This window comes from Ixodes scapularis, unplaced genomic scaffold (genome assembly GCF_016920785.2).
Source record: "Ixodes scapularis isolate PalLabHiFi unplaced genomic scaffold, ASM1692078v2 PGA_scaffold6__148_contigs__length_123643588, whole genome shotgun sequence".
NCBI classification, from domain to species: domain Eukaryota; kingdom Metazoa; phylum Arthropoda; class Arachnida; order Ixodida; family Ixodidae; genus Ixodes; species Ixodes scapularis.
This window is the reverse complement of record NW_024609881.1, coordinates 49,455,847-49,468,716: the sequence shown is the minus strand read 5'-3', so window position 1 is coordinate 49,468,716 and position 12,870 is coordinate 49,455,847. Positions and strand designations below refer to the sequence as shown.

General features: G+C 46.0%; 1 pseudogene; it reads right to left on the bottom strand.

Moving 5' to 3' along the window:
- Window positions 1-1,321: 1,321 nt before the first annotated feature.
- Window positions 1,322-8,718, bottom strand: LOC115315677 (annotated as a pseudogene).
- Window positions 8,719-12,870: the final 4,152 nt, after the last annotated feature.

The window sequence follows — 12,870 nt, the reverse complement described above, 5'->3', positions numbered from 1 at the left end:
GATGGAAAAATATATTGTCTTAAAAAAAGTGAAAGCTGCTTACAACTCCCTGTAACGCCGAATTAGAGCGCAGCTCTTGAGGAGGAGGAGGGAAGGGCACTGGGGGGGGTTAAACTAACCAGGGGGGGTCACGTGACCTTGGGGGTCACGTGACCCCCAATGCCGATGATGTCATCACTGACGTCACTGATGACGTCATCAGTGACGATGACGATGCGGGTACCGATGACGTCATTAGTGACGTCACTGATGACTTCACCAGTGATGATGACGATGACGATGCGAATGTCGGTGACGTCATCAGTGACGTCGCTGATGACGTCATCAGTGATGATTACGATGACGATGCGGATGTCGGTAACTTCATCAGCGATGATGACGATGACGATGCGGATGCCGGTGACGTCATCAGTGATGATGACGATGCGGATACCGGTGACGTCATCAGTGACGATGACGATGACGATGTGGATGCCGGTGACGACATCAGTGACGTCACTGATGACGTCATCAGTGATGATGACGATGACGATGCGGATGTCGGTAACGTCATCAGTGATGATGACGATGACGATGCGGATGCCGGTGACGTCATCAGTGATGATGAGGATGACGATATGGATGCCGGTACGTCATCAGTACTGATGACGATGACGATGTGGATGCCGGTGACGTCATCAGTGATGATGACGTCATCAGTGATGATGACGATGACGATGTGGATGCCGGTGACGTCATCAGTGACGATGACGTCATTGGGGGGTCACGCGACATCGGCGGGGGTCACGTGACCTCAGGGGAGTCACGTGACTTCGGGGGGGGGCTCGCGCGGTGCATTATGAGACATTTCCCATGACGCACCGGGGTCACGTGACCTCGGGGGGGGTCACGTGCCCCCCACGAGGTCACGTGACCCCGGTGGGGGGCTCGCGCGGTGCATTATGGGACATTTCCCATGATGCACCGCGCGGTTACGCCGACGCCGACGCCGACGCCGACGCCGACGCCGCTCAAGCCGAAAACGGGCCCCTAACCCCCCATTCACACTGGAAGCGGATCCGCGTTCGCGAAGCGGTTGCGAAAGCGGTTGTATAAAGATCCAGTGCAATTGCACGCGCATTTGATGTCATCGTGTGCGCGTGCAATTGTACTGAATCCTTATACAACCGCGTTCGCAACCGCTTTGCAAACGCGGATCCGCTTCCAGTGTGAATGAGCCCTAACAGCTGCGCTCTAAAATATCACAGCCACTAATACATATGCAGCATAAACACTGACTAGAAGAGCCCACAGGCTTACATGTTAAAAAAAAGGGTTGTGACTAAGGAGAATCTGTGTACATTAGAAACGACTGAAGTTCACCTTTTTTCACAGTTTGAAGAGTAGAGTCAATTTCTTTTATGCGCTCGAGTACTTTGGACAGTTTAGAGTTCACATCACTTAGCAGGAGGTGTCCTTAACTGCCACACCCTTGCTTATGAGTTCTTGTGCACTCAGTAGAAGTGCTTTAAGAGAGGACAGGCGGCACTGGAGCCCGGACTTCTCATTTGTGAGTTTCTTCGTTTCAGAGACTTCACCTGAGGCTTCGTCATGTCTCCGCTTGAGGGATCGTGATGCTTCTTTGTCTATTCGTTGCCGATATCTCCTGTACAAATTTTCCACACCTCTAAAAAGCTCTTTAGTAAGTGGCACCTTGGTGGGATGTTCGCTGTATCTTTTCATGTGTCTTTGTTTGACAAAGGCTTGAGATGCTCGTTATAGAAACAATGAGCTTCGATTTTCGACTGCATGTTTGTTCTCACTGAACCCTCTTTCGCAATCAGCGTTGCCGTGAGGGAGTGCAAAAAAAGCCTTCACAAGCTTTCCGAACATTGGATACTTAAAATCACAAGTTGGCGTCTTTAGTGCAAACACGTCACTCCAATGAGTGACCACATTGGGAGACAGCTCCCAGTCACAAGTTTCACAAACGAGAGAGTTCCACTCATCATGTGAGTGCGGCCACTTTGTTGGGGGGATAACTTGTGGCAGAGCATTCGCGATATATCGCAGCGACCTTCTGGCAAACTCTCCAGCATTAGGCTTTAAAAACCTTAAATGGAACACCTTGTTGTGTAGCGGCAACCTAGATATTAGGAACTTTGTACATGCTATGTAGAAAGCCCTTGCTCTGGTGTAGAATGCCTTCTTTTGAGCTGGCGTCCACGCCTCCATTTCTATTTCGGTGTCCAAGCCAACCTCCGGCTTTGCCTTCTAATGGACAGACGATTTGACATCAAGGCCTGTCAACTGCAAGCCAGTCAAGTCAACAAATACTCCTGGTGAAGAAATCTTTCAAGCACCTGCTTGACTAGTGCCACCATCTCATCGTAAAAGATGCGCAGAAGAGGCTCCTTGCTTTGGAAAAGCGTCTGGAACTTTTCGAAGATCTGTGCGGCATTTTGTACAAAGAGCAACTTTGCTCGCAGTGTGCTGTCGGTGAACGTAGATGCCAGACGACTGTGCCTTGCCGATGATGATGTTCTCGGCACCCCCGACTTCGGAAAAAAAGTCTTCAATGCGTCATATAATTTAAGCACACGCTCAATGCTGGGAAGTAGCGTCAGCCACCTGCTATTCAGATGACGCCAGAACTCAAGCTGTGGCAATTCGAGTTTACACTGCAGTTCCTTCATGTCTGCATGCCTTGTTGCATACTTGAAGTAGTGGTGGACATCAGTTACAAACGGTTCTAACTCGCTACAGAAAGAATCCAAGCCAGCAGAGAAAGCATGATGGACCTTATGAAGACTACAATCTCCAATGTGAATCATGTCAGGGCTGAGCTCCGCTTTCAGTTTGCGTTTTAAGCTCCTCATCACGTGGGGGCCGTCACTGAAGAAACATACCATGTTCTTCTTTGGAAGCTCATTAAGAGCATCTTCAACACAGCAAAACAGTTCATCTGCAGTAGCATGTCCCAAATGAAATTACTGCAGGTGCTCCACAACTACATTCTGTGTGTTGACACAGTAGTAGCGAGCAAGTACATCCAACTGCTGCACCTTGGCCTCAGGCACTGGGATCTCGTCGATCATGATGCTATAGAACACCTCTGGTTGAACAAGCTCTCGAACCACCTTTTCCTTGAAGTACGGTCCCAGGCAATCAGAAATGATGTATGAAATCTTCTTGCGACCACATTGGAAGCCTTTTGCGATTTGCGAATCGGGGAACATGTGAGGGTACGTTAAGGTTGCCACACCCGCCCAAGTGTATGGAAGAGAATTTGCAACCATGGAGAGAGCAAAAAGTGTTTCTTTTCTTGTGACATTCTCTCGCAATGACAGTGATGCCGCATTCTTCTGAAAATCCAGGGTGCCCTGGACCATGAAGTCCTTGGTGAGGACCCCTTCTGCATTTCGCTTTTTCTTAGCATTTCGAGTGTGTTTCTGAGAACCAGCGGCGCATTATTGCTGGGGTACCATGTTGCGAACAGTACACAGTCACATTGCAGAGTACGCAGAGGCCATCACTGTCTTTTGAGTTCTGTCGACACCAAACAGAAATTAAATCCCCATTGCCGTCCTTCTTGGTCAGCACGTCCACATTAATTTTGGTGCACCGTTCTGAAACAAGTGGAAAGCGCAAATATCAAAACATAACTGCAAATAACGCTATCAAGTATTTACCGTTGCACACTTGCACACCATATACTACAATGTATATAAAGAAAATATGTTTTTTTTAATTTCTTTTCGTGGGAGATGAATGCTGCCGAGCTGATTATGATGACTTGGGGAGTGATGTTGAGTTACATTGACGTGCAGGATGGCAATAGCCCTTCGGGTATCGGTGCCAGCTCAGTTTGAACGAGAGTGAAAATGAGATGTAGCTGATCAGGCGCTGATCCCTGCGGGGCAGGCTGCCTTCGTATGCGTGACAAAAACCCCACCAGCTTCTCTTTATCCAACCCTCCCCCCCCCCCCCCCCCCCCCAACCAGATACACCTATACCCGAAACTTCTTCGAGTAGAGTGGCTGTAGCAAGTTAGGGCGCGTTCCCGACAGGAATCGACAGCGCGGGAGTGTTGTACGGCATTTCTGATGTAACCCCCACTCCTCCACGCTAAAGGGAAGAAGCAAAAAAGTGTGTAGCACTGCCAATTAACCAACTCGCTTAAGATCGCGGGTATTGTTTTCGCCAGTGTTCTGACGGCGGGAGACAGCACCCGACAGCGTGCACATTCGCGCACACAATGGTGGTCTTGGTTTCGTTTTGACAAGACAAATTGAGCTCGAGAACGCATATGCCTGTGCTCGCGATTTAAGCGAGCACAGGCACATGCGAAGCTAGTAAAGACCACTTCTGCTCATGTTGACGGCCGAGGTAGCCCACCGTTGCCGAGGCACCAACTCCCACGATCACGGCAAATCGGGACCACGGGCAACTTCATGCGCGTTCCAACCGCGCCAACCAACTATGCCCGAAACCAAACCGATGTGTTCGTATATCAAGCTCTTTGTAGTCAAAATGGACATCTCACTCTCGATGAACTAAAATCGACGCCTCGCCCTGCGGTTACACGTGGTTCGGAGCACTGATCTCAATGGCAGTTGCTGGATCGCGCTTCCCACTTCCGCAAGTGAAGCCACCGGAAGCAACCTCGCTGGGATACGATTTGCGGTTTTGCCAGCGTTTTGCTGCGGTTTTCCAGCGTGCTGTAGACACGCTTTCTACTCCTTCGTCGTCATTCGCCGAAGAAGTTTTTTTAGACTCTGTGTATTGTTGAGACTTGCCGTTGTGAACACGTGGAAAATTTTACGAAAGCGCAGTGTCGCAGGAAAAAGGCACAACTCGTCGAAAGCAAGGGTCTGGCGGCGTGTTCAAAGCTTCCTTGGCACGCCAAAGTGCCGTATCTCTGTGCCTTCGCACGCTTGCATACCGACCAAGAATCGACGCCGTGTGGACGTGTTTTGCGAGTGCAATGTGCTTGAAGCCGTATCAAAAGGTACAACTCGTCGAAAACAAGTGTCGCCGGTCCCGCTGCGTCGTCAAAGCTTCCTTGGCACACCGAGTGTTGCATCTTTGTGCCTTCGCACGCTTGGATACCAGTCAAGAATTGACGCCGCACCAAAGTTTTGAATGCGTGTCGCGCGTAGAGGCCTTTAGATTATTTATATATATATTGGCCACGGAGTTCTGGATCGTCCAGCTGTTCCGGTGAGTTGCTATCAATAAGAGGGGGGAGATCTGTACGTGTTCTCATGTACTATTAACCATGGATATGTTCCAAATATACTCTAATGGATTACGTGGAAGCAGGAATAGGGCAACGCTGTGGAGCAAGGAGGGTTTTCGAAAGCAAAATTACAAGACGGCGAGAATGAAAATACTTGAAGCGCGGCAGATAAGGTCGTGTGCAATCTGTTGACCAAATACAATTAGGCGAGCCGCGCTCAAACGTCAAGTGCAATTAAGTAGGTTGATAATAAGCCAGTACTGAGCAGTGATGAGGAGCTGTTGTGCACGGTATTGTGTAAATCGTCTAAGGGCGATTTACGCAACAAAGACGTACCTTCCCCTCATCTTCCGTCGCTAGTGGACGCTGGATTAAGCTCGTTCCTAAACCGCGAGGGCCGCAAGTATACAGACGTCAGAGTAAGTAAGACGCTGATCCAGAGGCACATACAGCTTCACGCACATTGCACTCGCTAAACAAAATCACACGGCGTCGCTTCTTGGTCGGTATCCAAGCACGCGAAGGCACAGAGACACGGCACTTCGGCGTGCCAAGGAAGCTTTAAACACGCCGCCAGACCCTTGCTTTCGACGAGTAGTGCCTTTTTCCAGCGACACTGCGCTTTCGTAAAATTTTCCAGGTATGCACAACGGCGAGTCTCAACAATACACAGACTCTTAAAAACTTCTTCGGCGAATGACGACGAAGGAGTAGAAAACGTGTCTACAGCACGCCGGAAAACCGCAGCAGAAGTCTGGCAAAACCGCAAATCGTACCCCAAGCGAGTGAAGCCCGGTGGCTTCACTCGCGCTGCAGCGAACAAGCGGGGAAGCACGATCCAGCAATTGTCAATAGGGAGTTGTAATAGATCGTTTTTCTCCTCCGCTATGGTATCCCCGAAGAAAACGCCGCAGCTGCGCATGCGCGCCGCCAGCCTTGTCTGCATAATTCAAGGTCTTGTGGCGGATTACGGAGCGCTATCCCGAGTGCTTAGCGGGCTGCGGAAACGGTCTACTACAATTCCCTATTGAGATCACTGGTTCGGAGCCCCAATCGAGTTGCTACGAGTCACCCGCACTGACGCCTAAACAAAAGTGCACACCACATGGTGGCCAGTGGCCGACCGTTTTCCGCTAAATTTACAAAAAAACACATAAAAAGAGAGAAAAAAAAAACTGAAATTGACGTTTTAGAGCATGCTGGCGCAGGGAAGTGAATTGGCGCAAGGTTGCGCAATTGGCGCAGCGCTTTCACCCCTGATATATATATACATACATATATATATATATATATATATATATATATATATGCGGGGTTTCTTTTTAATTGTAACAGCTTTGTTAAAAAAAAAAAAGAAGTCGCGAAAGCTACACTTGTACGGTTTGTGCAAGTGAGTTAAGGCCTGTCCAAACAGGATACTACAAAACTCACGACTCCTGCAAATCGTGCCGCGCTCCGCTTCCGGCCGTCGGGGGGAAATTTCCCCCCGTCAAACCTCCTGGGGGGAAACTTCCCCCCGTCAAATCTCCCCCTCGCTTTCTCCACGGCGGCCTTGCTCTGCTCATCACGTGGGTCCGGAGCAGACTTGTGCCCGTTACTTGTAAAAAGTAATTAATTACAATTACAATTACTTGGCCATAAAAGTAACGGATTACCGTTACAAATTACTGGCTTTAAAATGTAATCGATTAATTACTTCGTTACTTTACTCGATTACTTTTCAATTACTTCAAGAAATACATGCAAAAACGCGATTTTTCACTTGGTATCCCTGTGTGCGGTAAGAAGGTAATTGATTAGCTGTATGTAGACAAATATTACTTGCTGCGATTGCGAATAATTTACGAAGTCGTTTAAGTTTTGCGTTTAGTTTGTATTGCACATCAAGAGCAACTGGCGTTCGAAGTTGAGGTCGTTCATCTTTCCTCTCTTTCGGGAGAAAGAGAAAAAGAATGAACGGCCCTGAACAACGTGATTGCACTGCACGAGCGCGCGTGCTTGGCAGTGACACTGAAGGCCCGGAGCTCGCTTTTGTAGCTTCTGCTACGCTCACATTTAAAGTGGAAATGGAGTATGGTACGTTTTAGGAGATCAAATATTTTATTGAATCGGACAGCCATATCGCTTATGTCACAATGGTATGCTTGGGAGCAGCAATATGAGGCGCCAATATCCGAAAATACAGTTTGCGTAAACTCCTTCAGCAACTCGCCGCGGCTCCTCTGAGCTCAAATAAATATCAATATCTTTATCAACTGTTCGAAGCGTACTTTACGCCGTACGTCAGCGGGTACACTATGGCTGAAAAAAATAACCAAGGGCAACGTTCCGAGTGTAAAATTAGAATGCAAATGATTAATTATGAACTACACAAAAATCTTAAAGTTTCTAAATCGCAGGTTTCCACACACAAAAAAAATACTAATTAAAAAGCGCTTACGCTTACGCGTTTTCGTAGGTTCGAATTCGTGGACTTTGCAGATGAAAGGAGCTTTCTTTCGGGGAGGCAGAGTAGGCACTGAAAGTTCGCAGTTCCCTTGGTGCCTTTCAGTTTGAATATTGAATCCAAGGAGAGCCATGGTGACAGCGCAAGAGACGTGCTGAATACTCACTGCTGGGACCTCTCGCGTATTTTGTAGTCGTGGATCAGCGAGCTAGAGGCGGGACCTCAGTAGGGAATATTTAACAGCAGAAACATTCTTACATAAGTACGAGGAGAAAAAGAGAGTTAAGGGAACCACAGGATTTGACAAGGGCTACACCCTACTAAGACGACAAAAACGCAAAGTTCTTACAAAAGAAAAAAAAAAGCTAATCAGGAGAAACGGAAAAAATTCGCAGAAAACTCATCAGCGGATGTGGTGACTATTGTGAGTATCGTCCTCTAAGACGACACTAGGTTCGCTTGTAGGCTGAGCTTGAGCTCTGGTGTTTGTCTCTACTTGACCAGAAAGCTGGAGACCTCGAGTCTTCATCACGGAAAGGAAATGACATGTTTTGTTTTTTTTTTTGCCTTGTAACAAGAAAATATAAAAAGAAATGTCGCGTAAAAACGTCAGAAGGCACTGGAGCTCTACAATTGTTCTTAGAACTGGACGACCTGTGGCCTTTTGTCCATTAAAGCCCCGTATTCAGAACCCACAGCGACTCCGACTCCTCCCCCGCACAAAACGCAAACAAGCAAAAATAGTATGGGAGGCTGACGCCCCACCGTCCTCGGTTCACGCGAGGTTGTAATGGCTACTGTTTTCATTAAAAAAAAAAAAAAGAAGAAAGACGCGAAAGAAAGCTATTAGTTCAACTTCGAGCTTGTTGTCAGGGTGTTGCTTACGTCTTTATTCACGTCCTTCCCCTTCTGAAATCTGAGCACGAACTGGAACTGGATCGCACAAACTTAGTTGATAATGATCTTAGCAAAAAGAAACAACATACGCAGCAGACCCACCCCACAGTTTCAGTTTGGGAGATCCGTGCCATGTGACATTTTTATGGGCCATTACTCTTCTATTCTTCTTTCGCCCCACTTCGAATCAAGTGCCCAAGGCTCAGAAGGGGCTTCTCTTTCTGAGGAAATGTGACCGAAACGCGGCGCTCAAAAAGTAGTTAATTACAAGTAATCCCGTTACTTGTAACGGATTACTTCCAAGTCTGGTCCGGAGAGCCACTCACACGCTCTGTTGGCTGTCGGTCAATCGCTCAAGGCCTCCGTTCACAATACGGAACCGCGTCGGACGCCATCACGACGAAAGTGAATCTCGACAAAGAAAGCAGATCCGAGGCGGGCGAAACGCACCCTTAGACGCAGGAATATCCCAAATCTACCCGAAGCCGGACCTCCTTGGCCTTCGAGCCAAGGCGACGGCGGTACGCGAGGGCGTTGGCGAGGTGAGCTAGACGCATTTGGCGAGTGACGTCAGAGAAAAGTGGAGGAGGCGAGATCGTGAAAATTTTCGCGACCCAGCTGCAAAAATTCTTACGGCTCCTGCAAATCGTAAAAATACAAGAGTCCGCTTCAATTTTCACGTTTTGCCGGAGTCGTGCGTTTTTTCGTGTCCTGTTTGGACACCCCTTTATACGACGAGGTTGACATTAGCGAGTTTTAGTAGAGCTTGTTTCCCCGTCCGCTAAGCACCTCCGCTACCGCGAACTCTACAGCCAAGGCCATCGGCGCGCAGGCGCAGTGGCAGTTTCTTCGTAGCGGAGGATTAGCGGAGGGGGAGACCCGGTCAACTAAAACTCCCTATTGTATAGAGGCCTAATCGTAACGATAAGTCAGCTAATTAAGTCGAATTTGTTGCTTACCTTTCAATTAGTGAAAATAGACTGATGGTTCCAAATAAAAAATTGCTGGCCGTCATCGAAAACCCCTAAATCAACATTTTTAGAATGATATAAACCAGGGGCAGCATTTTGCGGCGTTCCGGAAATAGGCTTCGTTTGGACGCCTTTTTACGTTTCGGTTTCTTACGGGAGCGCAACTGTGCGCTCGCGGTCCTGCTTCCCGGTGGTAGCGGCGAGAAGTCACCCCCTCGCCTCCCTCGTAGGATGAAGCGAAGCAAGGTGCACGTGTGATGCGTGCCTCAGGCACTGGGGAGCAGGACCGAGGGCGCAGAGATGCGCTCCGATAAGAAACCGAAACGTAGAAACGCGTCCAAATGAAGCATTTATACGGAGCACCGTAAAATGCTTCCCCTGCTTTTTATTCTTCTAATAAAAGTTGATTAAGTGGTTTTTGATGATGCTCGGGAAGTTTCTAATTGAAATCTTAAGTTTTTTTTCGCGAATTTAAAAGTTAAATAACAAATTTAACTTAATTAACCGGCTGATCGTTACGATTAGCCCCATTTTCCATGTCCCCCTGGCCGTATGACTCACCTCCAGAAACTGAATAATTGTAATTTAACGACTTTTTTTTTATACAAATCTGCCGCACTTTATTGGAAACACCCTGTCTATATATCCATAAGCCGAGAAATGTACACTAGTGCAGTTTGTGAGATGAGTTCTACGGCCCGGGAGACATATTAAGTGGGCTAATCGCCATGATAGGCCGGATAATTTACAAATATTTCTTAAGTAACTTCTTAGTTAGTGAAAGACAACCTATGATTCTACTTAGAAACGTGCTGAGGGTCATCGACATCCTATAAGTCAGTAAATAACCACTTGTGCTACAGGCGCAAGGGCGGCGCTGCGAAAATAATGAATGATGATCTCATAATGCCCGCATTCACATGGTCAGCCTTCGGCCTATTGCAGGATGGAGACTCTAGCGATACCCCAAGTGCTTCAAGTCTCTCTAAAATTGGCCGATTCCGTAGTGTTATAGAACGTACAGCGAGTTCTTAATTGAAACTGTATGATTATTTTTACAAATGAAAAGTTTCGATTAACAAACATTAGTTAATTAAATTACTTGGCGTATCGTGACAATCGTACCTTATATTATTCCTCCCTGACCCTTTAACGCGTCTCACAAACTGCACTAGTGCCCATTTTACTGCGTTTTAAAAATAAGTTTGATGTAATTAAAATCAAATACCCTGTACAATAATATGCCCTGCAACTCCTTCTCATTGTGTGATAGCCGTATATGCAAGCAAGGCTGAATAAATGATCATGACGAAGGCCTTTCACTAGTGTCTTCATGTTTTACTCGTGCCTTCAGATTTTACTCGTGCCTTCGGATTAGATTCAGAGGATTAGGATGGACAATCATACACACTCGGCCAGCATAAACAAAAATGTTCGCGGTAATCTGTCGTAAAACACATGTACACTTGTTACAACCTGTACGAACACCTACAAGGTGTTTTCTAGTGCTATTCGACGTCAATAAATTTGTTCAGATAAACCAATGAACCGACACAAAAAATTTCTTTACTTACACGAAGTCGGCGAACACGAGACGAGACTGTTCGCTCAGGTTGCTTCGGTTCGTTACATACAGCTAAAATGACATGGGAAACAGGTCGGGATGAAGGAATCTTTTGAATGACATTAAAGACGAACTAAATGCGTTGTGGTATTAACTGGAAGATAACGTGCTCGAACTTTGCAGAAATAAACTTAGCGTGACCGTAGCGGCGATCGACATTCAACGCGCGCAAAGGCCAGGCTGGCCACAGTCAGAAAGGCAAAGAGCAATAATCGTTAAGTTTCTATCTTTCATAAGTAAACAAGAAGAATATACTATCCGAAAGATTTAAGCTATATTAAAGTGGCTTTTCAGACGGTGTGGGTTTTTTAGGTTAAATCTGGTATGAACGTAAGCACCTTTTGGAATATGAGAAGTCCTCTGAAACATCGTTTAAGTTGCGGTTTATTAAGCTATACAACGGAAATCAGATTTACTCTTATAATAAGGCCGAAGGGTGCGTAAAAAGCAAAACGTCTTTAGCAATCATTGTCTCAAGTGGGCCCAAGGTAAGAATAGCGCGTGAATTTGTCATCGAAATTGTTATCTGCCTTAGTGTGAAAAATTAAGTTGATGACTTTGACGATCTCATTTCTTTAACTAAATCCAGTGTTGTCCTAGGCTCAAATTTCTTGCTAAAAGAGCCTTTCGAAAACGCTTGTTAAGTGTTTTCCTTTGATTATGTTGCGTCTCGGAAATATAAAAATGTGCATAGTGGTAAGTGTTTGTGCTAGTTCACGACAGTCTGCAGCATTTTGAAGTCTAGTTTAGTGGCTTGAATTGTGAATCAGTATCCTTAAATATTGGGAAATTTACCACTTGCGGGCTCCTTTTGGAGGCCGTTTTGCTCTAGTGAAAGTGCAATGCATTGATTTTTTTATATTTTGTCAAGCATAGCCACTAGCCATTTATAGTGCACGGTGGTTACTACGCGCACTTTTCCGGATCTAAAGTGAACGGATCGCCAACCCGTGACATAAAAACCACTTAGCGTATGCCAAACGTTATTTAATCAGGCGCGACCTGATATCATCGGTATTTGGCATTACGGGGACTAGCCACCATGAGTTCGTAGTTGGATGCATAACCAACATTATCATACACAAAACCAGGAACGAGTGCACCCAGGAATTTTTTTTTTTTTTAGAACTGAGGAAAGTATAAAGGTATTTTGTCGAAATGAGTTTGAGATCTCAGCTAGCAATGTAATACTAAAACTGTGAAATTCATTGATTAGAAATAAGATTAACCCTTTGGTCGATGTATTCGATCCTTTCAGGGTTGTGGATTCCAAGTTACGTAAAGACAAGCCATGGATGACTGGTAAATTACTTCCTTTGCTAAAGGAAAAAACAAAAAAAAAAAGAAAACGACCTATGTACCCGAAATATTTTAAACATAAAACCAACGCGCTCTATACAAATTAAAAGAAAACGTTTATTCATGTAATATAAAAAAATTAGAAGGATTAAAAACAGAATTTGACCCGTCTCTGAACGAAGAACTTAGGGGGATCTAAAAAAAAAAACTGGAATTTTCTTAAAAAAAGTTTCACTCAATATTCCTCCCATTATCGATCGCAGTCAACTTCTGAAAAAAAAAAGGAAAATGCAAGTTGTTTATTAATTGTCTTCATTAGTTTTTTTACATCTTCAGTTTCCACTAAAGGTCTACACCCTCATGCAGTCTTGCAGAATAAATTTGAATATATTGAATTCTTTCTCAATGGCGT